The sequence below is a fragment of the Ornithodoros turicata genome, chromosome 1, assembly GCF_037126465.1.
Source record: "Ornithodoros turicata isolate Travis chromosome 1, ASM3712646v1, whole genome shotgun sequence".
Lineage (NCBI taxonomy): Eukaryota > Metazoa > Arthropoda > Arachnida > Ixodida > Argasidae > Ornithodoros > Ornithodoros turicata.
The window spans coordinates 102,208,501-102,222,517 of record NC_088201.1 but is presented as its reverse complement, the minus strand read 5'-3'; positions in this window follow the sequence as shown (position 1 = coordinate 102,222,517).

Below are 14,017 nucleotides of genomic sequence, written 5' to 3'. Positions count from 1 at the left end.
CGCCGAAACGGGCGATCCAGGAGGAAAGAAACGTGGAAGCAACCGTTTCGGCCGTTGAATCCGCCATGGGGGTTGCCTCTGGCCAACGGGTGAAGCGGTCCACGCATGTGAGAATGTATCGTTGGCCATGAGAGTGAGGGAGGGGGCCCACGATGTCGATGTGCACGGTAGCAAAGCGGTGTGACGGGGGGAGGAACGTGCCAATCGGAGACTTTGTGTGGCGGTGGCACTTTGACAGCTGGCAAGGAGTGCAAGCGCGGACCCATCTTCTGACGTCCTGACGCACTCCCGGCGATACGTAGCGATCCGTGATCAGCGTAATGGTGGCGCGTACGCCGGGGTGTGCGAGGCCGTGGATGCCATTGAATATGGGTTTCCGGAGGGCGTCAGGGACAAGAGGGCGAGGGGATGCACCGGAGATGTCGCAGAGCACGGGCGTCGGAGTTAAAGGGTACGAGATATCTTGGAGCTTGAGACCGGTAGACGCGGTGCGAAGCCGTTGCAGTTCGGGGTCCCGTGCCTGGGCGGTAGCCAAGTCCGCGATTGAGAGCGGGCTGGAGGAAAGGGTGGAGATGCGGCTGAGGGCGTCAGCCACTACATTCGCGGAGCCAGCGATGTGACGAATGTCGGTTGTGAACTCCGCTATGTAGGAAAGGTGACGGATTTCCCGTGGAGAGTAGTTGCGGCCGGCCGACGCCATGGCGCCGACTAGGTCTTAGGGGATTTCAGGAGGTCTTCGAGGGGGGAGAGAAGTGCTGCACAGGCGCGGACGAAACGGCGGTAGTAGTTGACAAGGCCGAGAAATCTTCGCAACTGGCGCACGGAGGATGGAACTGGATAGTCCATGATGGGCTGGATCTTTTGAGGGAGGGGAGCTATCCCGTCAGCAGATACGTGATGTCCAAGGAATTCTAGAGATGTCTTTCCGAACTCACATTTCTGTAGGTTGATAACGATGCCATGAGCATCGAGGCGGGAGAAAACCTGGCGGAGGTGGTCGTGGTGCTCCTGTTCGGTCGCACTGGCAACCAGCAGATCGTCCATATAAGCGAACGTGAAAGGCAGTCCGCGGAGAACAGAGTCAATGAATCTTTGAAACGTTTGGGCTGCATTGCGCAGCCCAAAGGGCATGCGCAAGAACTCGAATAATCCAAAGGGTGTTATAATGGCGGTTTTGGGGACGTCTTCGGGGGCTACAGGGATCTGATGATATGCTTTTGTTAAATCAATCTTGCTGAAAAACTTCATGCCGGCGAGGTGGAAAGAAAAGTCTTGAATATGGGGCAAGGGGTAGCGGTCGGTCTTGGTGATGACGTTGAGAGCCCTGTAGTCTCCGCAGGGACGCCAGTCCCCGGTTTTTTTGGGGACCATATGAAGAGGCGTTGCCCAGTCACTAGAGGAGGTGCGGACGATTCCAATGGCGAACATGTGCTCAAATTCACTGCGGGCTACCTTCATTTGATCAGGGGAGAGTCGTCGGGGCTTGAAATGCACCGGCGGACCTGAGGTGGAAATGTAGTGGAGGACGGAGTGATTGACGGGCTTAGTCCAGTCTGGTGGTAAGCACAGTGAAGGAAATTCGCCAAGCAGGGTGGCGTAAGGAGATTGTAGCGCCGCAAGGATGGTTGTGGCGAGCTGTGGTGTGGGAGACGAGGCGATGCCCGCAACGCGGAGCTTGGTACCGTGGTCAAGAAGAACGTGGTGCCGGAGGTCGACAAGCAGGCCGAAATGTTCAAGAAAATCGGCTCCGATAATGGCTTGATCGGTGGCCGCCACTTTGAAAATCCACGGGAAAGTACGGCGGAGGCCGATGTCAAGCGTGAGGGATCGCTCTCCGAATACGGGAATGCCGGTGTTGTTTACGGCAACGAGGTGATACGTAGGTGATCTGCGCTTTTCCGAAGAAGTTGCCGGTAGTATGCTGACCTGAGCCCCGGTGTCGACAAGAAAGCGTTTCCGGGAAATCAAGTCCAACACGTAAAAGAGGCGGCAGGGAGATTGAAGGGACGCGGACGCCGCCTCTAGCGGTCCCCAGGCTGGTTTCCCGGCCACGTGCAGGGTGGGGTGCAGTTACGAGCGTGTGCCCCGAACGACCAATGGTACCAGCAAAAGGTGGTCGGGTTCGGAGGGACTGGCGAAGGTGTCGGATGCCTGCGGCGACTGTTGTCCGTACGAGGCGAGCGGGAGCGTGGGCGCCTTCCGTCGCGGCGAGAGAAGGGGGGGCGGTGGGACGCAGCGGGGGCGGGCTGGAACTGGCGCAAAGAAGCCACTGCCTCCGCCAAGGACTGAATGTCTGCCCTTAAGGGTGAAAGTTCTGAGGCAGGGATGGTCTGGGAAACGGCGGGGACGCTAGATTCCGCTGGATGGTGCTGGGAGGCAGAGTGGTGTGAGGCGACGGCGCAAACAGGCGGCGGTGCCACCTCCATGATCTTGTCAGCGTGTAGGGAGAGTTCCGAAAGCGAAAGGTTGGTGGCCGTGGCAAGAATCATCTGTACGGTGGTAGGGAGTCGCTGGAGGAACAATTCCTTGAGTAAGCGTTCATCGAAGGACGAGGCCCGGTCGCCTAGCAAGCCTTGAAGATGTCGTAGGAACTGCGATGGGCGGCGGTCGCCCAGGTCTTCAGCAGACAGCAATTGTTGGTATCTGCGTCGTTCGGAGGCCATAGTACGTTCAATAAGAGCAGATTTGAGGGTGTCGTACGGTGTTTCGCCCATTGGGGCCATCAGGACGTCCGCGACGTCGGAAGCGACTTCGGGCGGAAGGACGGATACGACGTGCCTGAATTTCGTAGGCTGTGTGGAGATCCCGGCGAGCTGAAATTGGCATTCTGCCTGCAAGAACCACACTGAGGGATTGGCGGGCCAGAATGCAGGGAGTCGGACCGCGACGGAATTGACGTGCGGCGCCGGGGCTGGCGCGTCGGTGCCACCCTGGGAGGTCATGGAGACGTTCGGTACGTTCGGGTCACCAGAAAGAGACAACCGGAACGGCCAGTGCGGCAGCAGAAGAGAAGTGTTTATTCGGAGCACGGGCTCCAGAAGCGTGAGCGTGCTGTAGTCAGCACTTCATTGTCTCTTGGATCACTACAAGCTAAAGGCCGCCGGTCCAGTCTCCGGGCCCTCCATCTTTGTCCCTCTCATCCCTGTCCCTCTCATCTGGGCTACCGGGGGTTTTCCCTCCCGGCGGTACCTAGCACTCCTGAGCACGCTCAGGTCAGAACCAGAGAACGGTAACGGTAACGGAAACAGAAACGGTATACGTATTACCGAAGTTGGAGATGGTAACGATAACGGAAACGGAACCGCATACCGGTGTCCTCAATTACCGGAAACCGAAACGGAAACGAAAATTATCGTCCGGTATTGAATTCGGGTAATGGCTGTTACTGTTGTGCGATGACGTTTGAGTTACTTTTCATTTCATTTTTTTTAAATTTTATTTTGATGACTCCATTCCCTGTAATGCTCTAAATACTACACGAGAGCACGGAAACGAAGCACAATATTGGATATCGAGGGTGCATCATTCGCTTACCTACTCGTGACATTATCTACCTACATGATATCAAGACATGGGACGTACACAACGTAGACTCCACGCACTCTACACCACCACAGAGGATGGCAGCCTATATTTTTTTTTACTTTCTTCATTGCACCGTGGCTATGGTAGTATTGTTTACTACTGTACTGAGAGCGTCCGCCTACCGATGCGACATTGGATAAAGGTAACGCCCATCTTGGGTTGCTGGACTCACAGTGGCTGCAGACAGAAGACTGGCTGAAGACATGTTCCTACATTTCTTTAAAAATCCTGCAAGATGTGCGCATCCCAACGACGTAAAATTACTTGTGTAGTGTGTACGCATGACACCGAAGCAGCACTTGGGTAAAACAGGGTGTTGACACAGCCGGACGGGGTGTCCTCCCGCAGCTCTGTAACAGCCGTTCCATTACCGGAAACAGTAACGGAAACGTAACGGAAACGAAATTGACAAGCTGCTATCAGAATCGAATAACGGGAACGAAAATATAGCAGTAACGAAAATGAAAATGGAAACGGTAACGAAAATACGTCCGTTACCCTTCCCTGGTCAGAACTACGCTGCTACGCTTCGTTCCGGAACGTGGACTCTTGGGCACTCTGTGACGCATCCCTCATGTCTACCTGTATAGCGTCTAGTGTCGGAACTGTATTCCTCTATATATTTGTATAGTTTTCTGTTTCTGTTTTTCTTCCTTTTTCTTTCTGGGAACATCAAGCCTCGTGTATGACTACCCTTTTCCTGTATTTTATTTTTCAATCAGCCCAAGTCGGTTTTCGAAGTCGGCCCAGGACGCACGTTCCCCAGGATCAGTAGCAGTGACGTTGCCCACCTCTGCGAGGCCAACATAGGCGAGCTCTCTCAGAAGCACCACCACGACCACCATCCAAACATTAAACATATAACCCCTCCCCATGAAAAGTTTACAGACGCACGCAAGGAGATACCATTCAATGGATTCTGAGGTACTACAAGAAAAGAATTGCATTATTTTTCATTGCGTTCAGGCCTTCAAATAAAACCATAATATTAAATAGTTGAAATCGAGGAGGATCGCCAGCCAAGTCTGCCTAAATGATACGAAAATAACAGAAATAGGGAAAAAAGCTCTATTTGGCGGTGCACCGTTCTCCCTATGTTTTACGGTTTTGTTCTCCATTTTGGTGGTGCTGCTCCAGTGGTGCTACGTAGCGGAGAGAGAGTGCGCCGTTCGCACGAATGCATAGCGAAAATAATTTCCCCGCTGCTACATTAAAATATATGGGCATCACTACCCTGCGGCTGAAAAAACTAACAAAAAGATGAACAATGTTTGAATGATCATGACTGGGGAGTTCCACCGCCAGGGGCCATACTCTAACCTCGCAGCCGATCCCTCGGCCGACCTACTATCGGCCTGCAGCATTCCAGTTGCTTTGGTGTCGCCCGCGGAGCCGGCTTTGGATCTCCTCTTCTCGCTTGTGGAGCTGGACCAAGGTAAATATAAATGGTAGCGAAGCTTCCATTGGCCACCCCGTCTTCAAGGGCGGCCATGATAAAGACCGTCAGCGCCATCTATCCGTTGCGAGGCAAACTACAAATTCCGTCATAATGACGTCAGCTGGTACGTCACCATTACGTATAGAGCGGGCCGGGGGCTTGCGCTGCGCGTTCCGTCCATCGTGATGTCGAGCCGCGGAATATCACAATCGCTGTTGAAAGCAAATCCAAGAGCAAAAACTCAAACAATTTTACAAGAGATAAACTGATGTTCTGAGGCTGGAACAACATAGAAGGGACAGATACAAACAAACAAAGCCTCAAATTGCCTAAGAAATCAACGATGAAAGATGAAAGTCACTGAAAAGGTTAGCCAGCTGGTTCGATCCCTACAGGTGGCTAACCTTTTCAGTGACTCTCATCCTTCATCAAACAATTTGTAAACACAGAAGAATCAACACTGGCGACATGCGTGCAACAAAGTGTAGCGGCATCGCCATCATCATCCCCGCGCACCAATGATCAAGGCGCGCGGTTAATAAAACACGACTGCACGGCCAGCTCGGGCTGTTGTTCGGCTGGCCGGTCTTCCCTCACTTCTGTGTACTGTCTTGTGCCTCTAGCACTACAAAAGGACATAGGAGACCAGATGGGGGCTTGCTTTCTTTTATCACAGGTAAATTCGCCATGCCGTTGTAAATAGTACAAATACCCATATGAGACAATTGATGTTCTGAGGCTGGAACACAGTGGCTTTTCAGTGACTTCCACCTTTCATTATAAATACCCATGACAGAATAATGTGCAAAATAACTAGTATGACAGTCCATCTACTGAATAAGCACGATAGGATAATGTACAAATTCCAGCAAACACAGGTGGGGCCCAGGACCTTAATGTCAAATGCATGCTGCTATAGCGGTCCTCATGCACACCTGGAACTTTCCACATATCTCTTGTACAAAGAAGGTGGAAGTGAACGTATTTGCACTTGAAGATTACATTATATGATATTTGCATACTGTGTGGTGCTATGTCCGCCCTCAGTTTTTGGCATTGTAACAAATGCTATGGGGGAATTAGAAAGCACAAGTCCATTAGCTCAGTTTAGAAGTCTGTGATACTTTATCTTCCAAAACAGCCACAATAATATCAGCTCCCAGCAATGACAACCTTGTTCAGTGTGTAGACACCCTGCTGATGACTACTTCTACTTTGATTAAAGGCATGTCAAAGCATCGACAATGTTCTATGCTTCTGCTATTTTGTGCACATTTTGCTATGTGGTGTAGATTTTCAAGCTGCACACGGTGCTTTGCCCTGCACATAACTGCGCCTACATACTGGCGGTTGTGCACACAACTACTGAACTCAGCGCAGGATTCAAAATATAAAATTACGTGCTAGGGATCTATGTACACAAGTATAGCTTAATACGTATCAAAGAATAGGCAAACTGCTGAAGATTCAAAATAGAAAATGTATGTTAGGTATCTATGTATACAGGTGTACATACACTAAACATATAAAAAATAGGCACAGACTACTGAACTCTGCATGGCTGTCAAAATACAAATAACAGAGTAAGGAGCTATGTGCAAAAGTGCACTTTGACAAATGGTATGCTACACAGGAATGAAAGAATAACAAGAGATCATGTGTAATCTAGGTTAGAACTGAAAGCACTGGATAGACAACAGAACCATGCATATCCTTTTGTATGGAACGAAAACTTCTGGTTACATCACAGCAACGTGCAGAGATTACGAACTTCGTCTCGCTGCCTGCTGCAGTGCCTTCTGACGTAACGTACTACTTCGTACTTCCTCATTCCTTTGTCGTGCAAACCAGAGCAGTCGTACCCTCAGAAAAAAGTTAAATATATCATCATACACCGATGAAGAACACAAACTCAATGTCTTTGGTACAAGTGTGTCCAACACTTCACACAGCTTGGACCTGACCCCTTGGGAGGTGAGGAATGTGTTGACGTTGGCTTTGAAGGCTTCCTCACACGCACCCACAAACCTAGCAAAGGCAGGAAGAGGAACCGACTGCTCCAAAGTAAGTACTGTCCACATTCTTGACACTCAAATAAAGCAATAGCTGGCTACTGCTCTGAAATGTGGCATTCCTCCGAGGAATGTCCCATGTTCGACTTGGTGGTTTGAAATTGAAAAGACGACGATGAACAAGAAAATGGCTATGAACAGTCACATGATGATGATTAGTGTTTTTATGGCGCACAGCGACTACAAAGGTCTGAACAGTCACAAAGTGCGCAGTCAACGCAAGGTATATCTAAACAGGTAGCGCAACTTCCATAGGCCCCTGTGTCATCAGAATGACGCCATGATAAAGACGGTCAGCGCCATCCATCCGTTGAGCGGACTACTACCATTTTAAATAAATGACGTCAGGGATGACGTCACCACTATGAATAATAAGTAGTGCATAATTAGCCATGGCACGTTTACATTCGCGCACTGTGTTTGCGTTGTATACCCTTTCCCTCACCCAAGCAACAACACCAGACGAGAATACAGAAAAATAAATCACATCAGGTTTAATCAAACATATCAATTCGAAATACATAGAGTTATCATAGATTTATACAATTCCAGACTTAAGGGCATCGTGATGACAACTACAGAAATTAGGAAGGTTCACTTAAGTTCCATTTCTCTCCTAGAGCTACACGTACACGTAGCGATTAAACGTTTGCATTTCTTCAGTGAGTGACTATTATAGGTAAATTGCAACGAAACGTGGCATCGTTGGTGCACAGTTGATTCCTGCTAACACTCACGCTATCATGGCCGCTCGTCCCATGCCGAAATTTTTTTTTCGCGGGACCAGCAACAGGGGATGCATTGTATTTTTCTGTTCACACAAGTGGTTCTTGGTCTACAGCTCCGAGATGTGAACGTCGTTTCCTGTTTAACCCAAAAAGTGTACCAACTCAGTATTACAATGCACGGACACACGGCACCATGCACGGCACGGACACAGAGATGCACGGATAAACACCGTAAACACGCCCACTGTGACACATGCGCAAAGGGAGCAGGACACGGAAATGTACTCGGGTGGAAGATGATTTTGTATATGTGCACGAGCGGAGCAACAGAAAGTTTTTTTCTACATTGAAATTATGAATAACCTATTAGTACACACACAAGCCACGCAAACGTTGTAAAGTTTTTTCTGTTTACTACCGTACCTCTACTGTCAACACCCATGATCGCTCGCGCCTCTTGCTGGTGGCCTTGCCGATGGGTCTGATATGGTATTTTCGCTTGTGTTCGCTACCAGTTTAGATGTACTTTGGTCAACGTACGGCAAACTCGTAGCTAACAACATGGAGAGGGACAGAAACCGGAAGTGTACTCGGCTCTGTCTATAATCCTAAGTTTGAGTTGGACGGAATAAAAATACGTATATAATCTATAATCTTACGTATTACTGGCAGATCGCGCGAATCTCTGTACTAAAAATATGCATATTGCATTAGTACACACGTTATTCACGCCTCCGATTAAATTATTTTTGTTTACCTTCGTAGTTTGCCCCTCAACAACCACGCTCGCATGTGTATCATGAAGGGCGCAGGGTTGCTAACACAGATTTCGTATTTTTTCCCGCCTTTGCTATAATTTATATTTACCTTGGCTGGACTCTGCGCTGCGGGACTCCCCTCAGCACACATCCCCGGGCCGGACCAAGTCACGTATAAAGCACTTCGGAACCTTCCGGATTCAGGTCGTGCTTGCCTCTTGCAGATGTTGAACGCCAGCTGGCAAAGAGGCGGCGTCCCTCAAGTCTGGAAGACCGCTATGGTGGTTCCCTTTCTCAAGCCTGGCCAATCACCCCGCAACATTGACTCCTTCCGCCCGATTGCCCTTACTAGCTGCGTGGGCAAGACATTGGAACGCATGATTTTCCGCCGCCTGAGTTGGTACCTCGAAACCGTGCGATTATTCACCGAAGTAATGCAAGGCTTTCGGCAGGGTAGGTCGGCGATAGATAATGTAATCGACCTAGTGACTGCTGCGAAGAGCTGAAGATCTAATGACTGGCTTCTTCCTTAATGATGGCTTTCTTCCGGCTTAATGATGATCTTCCAGGACGTAAAGAAAGCGTCCCTATAGGAAAAACGTCTTGAGGTTACCCCAGAAATCCTGAGGTTACCTCAGGATATCTTGAGGTTGTCTGAGGTTACCTCAGAACTGCCTGTGGTTCTTCTGAGGTTACCTCAAGAAATCCTGAGGCTCTACCTCAGGACCTCAGACCGGGCTGTGGTTAGTCTAAGGTTACCTCAAGCAATTCTGAGGTTCTGCCTCAGGACCTCAGACATCGCCTTCGCTCTTTTGAGGTGACCTCAAGAAATTCTGAGGTTCTACCTCAGAACCCCAGACCTTGCTGTGGTTCTTTTAAGGTTCCGCCTCAAGACCTCAGACCAGGCCGTAGCTCTCCTACGGTTACAGCAGCGAATCTTGAGGATCAACAGAGGGCCGCACACCGTGGTACACCTTAGAGCCTTGGGAATTTCTGTGGGAATTTCTCAGTGGAACATTTTCGTTGGACAGGTTCGCAAGCTTTTTTGCAGTAGAATTTAGTTAGTGACTTTTAATTTAAATATGGTACCTTCGTAAAAGGGACTATCGCATCCATCTCGGTCGATTCTGAAACTTCAGTACCACAATATTTCTCAGTGACTTCTGACAAGGGCAGCGAAAACCCCAAGTGAATAGGTCGCGTATATGCTGAGCAATCTAATGAAATAAATCGAAAGAGCAGACGACGCATAATGAGGTCCCTCTCCACCGTCTCTCCACAACGCCTTGATAACGTCACGCTCAACAGCGCCAATGAGAGCGCTTCTCCCCGCACAGCCGATCGGTGGGGCCGCGGGGCATCTGGATGCGAGGCGGCCAGCAGACACCAAGCGTTATGTCGGAATCGTCGGAATACGAAAGTGACGTCGCGTCGCTTCCAAGCGATTCTGAGGACTACAGCTCCGAAGAAATTGTGCTCGATGACGACCCTTATTCCACAGACCCTCTACCACTTGACCCTGCTGCAGGTCATGCTGCAGGTGAAGGTGCAGCCAGTGAAAACGAGCCGTCCGATAGCGACGACACTTTCAGGTACGCCATATCCCGATCATATCATATCTCATGATGATTGTGCACTGTTAAGCATTTTGACATTTGTCCACTTGGAAATGACAGATGCCTCTGCACTCGCTGCAGTCCAGTGGAACCCGATGAACGCCGGTGCTGCAGTTCTGTTGATGGGGTGTCGGCTGTCTGTGAGGGTGCAGGGGTCAATTGTATCACTGATCACCCACTCTTCAATGACATTTGTCTGCGGAGGGAGCTCCTGGTTGCTTATGCACCAGTGTTTTGCCGTGATGACCGTCGCATGCGTGTTCTCGAGCCATCTGACAATAGGTACTGTGTCTAAAACTTCTCATACGTCGTAAATGTCGTGATTTCGTGCCACTTTCGTTTCGAGCACATGGATGCGTGTTACTAAAAGTTTGCTGCTCTTAGTCAAGCAAATCAATATTTTGTCTCCTTTATTATTGTTTCACACAGACGTCTCCGATACACCGCGTATTGCTCGTTCACAACCTGGAGTCATGGATACCTTGGGATAAGAAACCGAAGGCAGATTCCAGGATCAGGACGTTGTTCCCGTCAATTTCATATACAGGATACTACGAGTAACACCAGGCATATCTCCCATGTGGCATATATTGTAGCATACTTCACTTTTCATAACACCTTTCAAATTCAACTCGTGCGGCAGGGTGTTTGCTCTAACGTGTCCAGAGGTTTTATCTAAAACGAGTGCTACTTTTCAGCTGCTTCACTAAGAAACTGTAGCTGCTAGTGGTACTAGTGAAGCATTACCCGTTTTTTACTGAAGAAACAGGTACTGCTTCACTAGCAGCACCTGTTTCTTAGTGAAGTAGCTGAAAAGTAACGCTCGTTTCTCTTTTATCGCTCGCTTTAAATATAATTTCTGGACACGTTAGAGCTTTCATTATATACGCTTGGATAGAGCTTTCATTATATACGCTTATTTTAGGACTCATCAATGTCATTGTTGTTTGCGCATGTTCATGTAAGGTGCTTTCCTATTAGAAGATGTAACTGTGTACACAATCAAAACCTCCATGATCAAGAGAGAACTGATGTTCTGAGGCTGGAACAACATAGAAGGGACAATCACATACAAGGCCTCAAGTTGCCTAAGAAATTAACGATGAAAGATGGAAGTCACTGAAAAGGTTAGCCAGCTGTAGGACTCGAACCCTAATCTTCTGGATTACCGGTCCAGGGCTCTACCAATTGAGCTAAGCTAACACGCCTTCTCAGCGACTTCCAGGGTGCGTCATCTGAAGGGACAAACCAGTCACAGTAATCCAGAAGATGTCGGTTTGAGTCCTACAGCTGGCTAACCTTTTCAGTAACTTCCATCTTTCACCTCCATGATGTTTGCTTTGCATAACCACACATGGTGAAGAAATGTTGCAGAGCGAAGTCACAAATTATCCAGCAGGGCATACTGTACGTCATATATGTGCATGCACAGTTCCGAAGGTTTGGACCCTTTGTTTTACTTCAAGAGCAGTGTACAGACTTAGGTCGCATACTGGAATGTGTAAACAATTTTCATTGAGAATCATTTGGAAGTACAAACCACAATGAGGACAAGTACTGGTGCAATACACATTTTGAATAGTCTATCCAGCTTCACCATAGCGAGGTTTCTTTTGTACGATGTTTTTCACCTATGTTTACAAAGAAAAAAAACTTATGCTTTTTTTCCTTTAGCCTGGATTTATGCTTTATTTCTAAATGGAGGGTAGAGTTATTGCCGGTGTGTGTATTGCCACAGTTTTGTGTATATGGAAGCTTTCTGAACCTGATACATATATTAAACATTTCAAACAAGAACTGATTATATTTAGTACATTTTATTTCCTCATTCTTGCTATATTTTCAGTTGCTATGTAGGGAGCTGGCATTATAGTTCATATTGACAGGGTGGTAACAGGTTCTCTTCTTCCATACGAACAGTGCGAGCTCGATGTGCTGAAAAAAGTAAAAACAAAAATTTAAGACAAAGATAATAAAACTTACCATCATATGCATATCGGAGCCCGATACCACCATATTCTTGAATCCTTATTGTGTCCTCTGTGCGCTGAAACTGTAACTGGAATTCCAATAAAAGTCACACAGGTGCGCATATGGTTCATTAGGTGCTATAAATAGCCACAGAAGGAATTTTAAAAAAAGCAGTTCATTTGAATCAGCAACACAATTCAGTGAAAGTGATTTCTGTGAATCGTGTAAAGTTAAGGGCTTTCAATAACAACTACCGATACATTAATATGAATATAGGAGAGCCACATATAAAAGTTTATCCTTATTGGCACGCAGTACTCACAATAATTACTTGATGCAAGGAAGGATCATTGTGTCTGCCTATGTTCACGTTTCATTTTAGTAAATTTTAAACCACTTTGTCTCTCTTGTCCCCTTGCTGAAGGCAGAAGAAAGAATTTACTGCATAAAGAATACAAGAGATAAATAATGCTGAAGATCTTACCACCACCCAGATCGTGGATCAGAGAATGGGAATGAGGCTGCAGTATAAGGTGTGCAACATGTTTTTTTTTCTGTTTTCAATTGTGTTAATTTTGTTGTAAGATTTTAGAATTTGTTGTGTATTTCACTCATAAGTGTCAGTAAGGAAAACTTTTGTTACTTCGCTACTCTGTATATAATATTTTACAAACTGCAAAATGTTAGTGTTTACCTTCTCTGAGCCATTGTCGTGGTTCAGAAAGTGCGCCGTGGTAGCAAATCGGGTACAACGGGTTGTCGTGCTCATGGATGTCAACGATGTGGTTAACTGCTGACATCCACTTTGCAAGACATAGGTCCCCATCATCCCCGCTTGTACGCGGACACCAATATGCATGTCTCGTCAAGCTCTCAATCCAGAGCTGCACAACTTGGTGTTTCGTTGAGCGACTGAGAGCCAAGAGCTTTTTCTTGACTACTGTTGGATGTTATCACGTGTGACATATAAAACTCCCTCCAGAAAATTACACCACTCACCTTTGACAACACGCCACACGTCAAATCTGTGCTTTATGTGTGGGCACAGTCGCCTTAGCATGGCTTTGATGCCAGAATGGCGGTCAGTGACCATTGTGTCCACAGTCATGTCATGTACCTCGAGAAAGGCGAGGCATTTCTGTAGACCATAGGCTTCCATTGCATTGCTAATGCTGACCTCAGTAGACTGCATAAGAGGAAAGGTCAGGGTCAGACATTGTATGCAAGGCACTACAACGAATTGCCATACTATTAATCAAATACATTTGTGAGTAATGTGGCATGTAATTTATTAATATTTCCAAGCAATTTGTGAGTAATTTCATTACGAGTGAATACTCTGTAATAGATAGTAATTAATCGTTTTGACTAAGCTTGATTTATAGACAGTCTTTCCTGTCGTCCATGCTATTGCACTACAATAAGTGATGGTCACTGAATGTAGCATTTCATATATGCATTCTAAGTTTTGCCTGGGGGCACTTTAGTCTCGTCCTACTACAGCCTGCTGTATCCACACTTCACATCAGACAGTCAAGTAGGCAAAAGCGAGTCACTTTTGAATTCCCAAGTTAGAATGTAACATGACCAAGCTCTTGTAGGTGCTTTTTTATCCATGATAACTTTTTTCACAAAACTATTCTGGTGTCCACAAACGAACTTGAGGTACCTTAACCAACTCGAAGTGCACGATACGGTTGGCTGCAGTCTCCAGAAGCGTGTAGGTGCCATACAATGCAGTGTGGCCGGGTGAGTCCAACCTGCCATCCCCGGCAAGGGTCAGGGGCAGTGGCCGAAGCTGGTCAAGGATCTCTGCTTGTCTCATGAGGTAGACCTAAAAACATTTTCG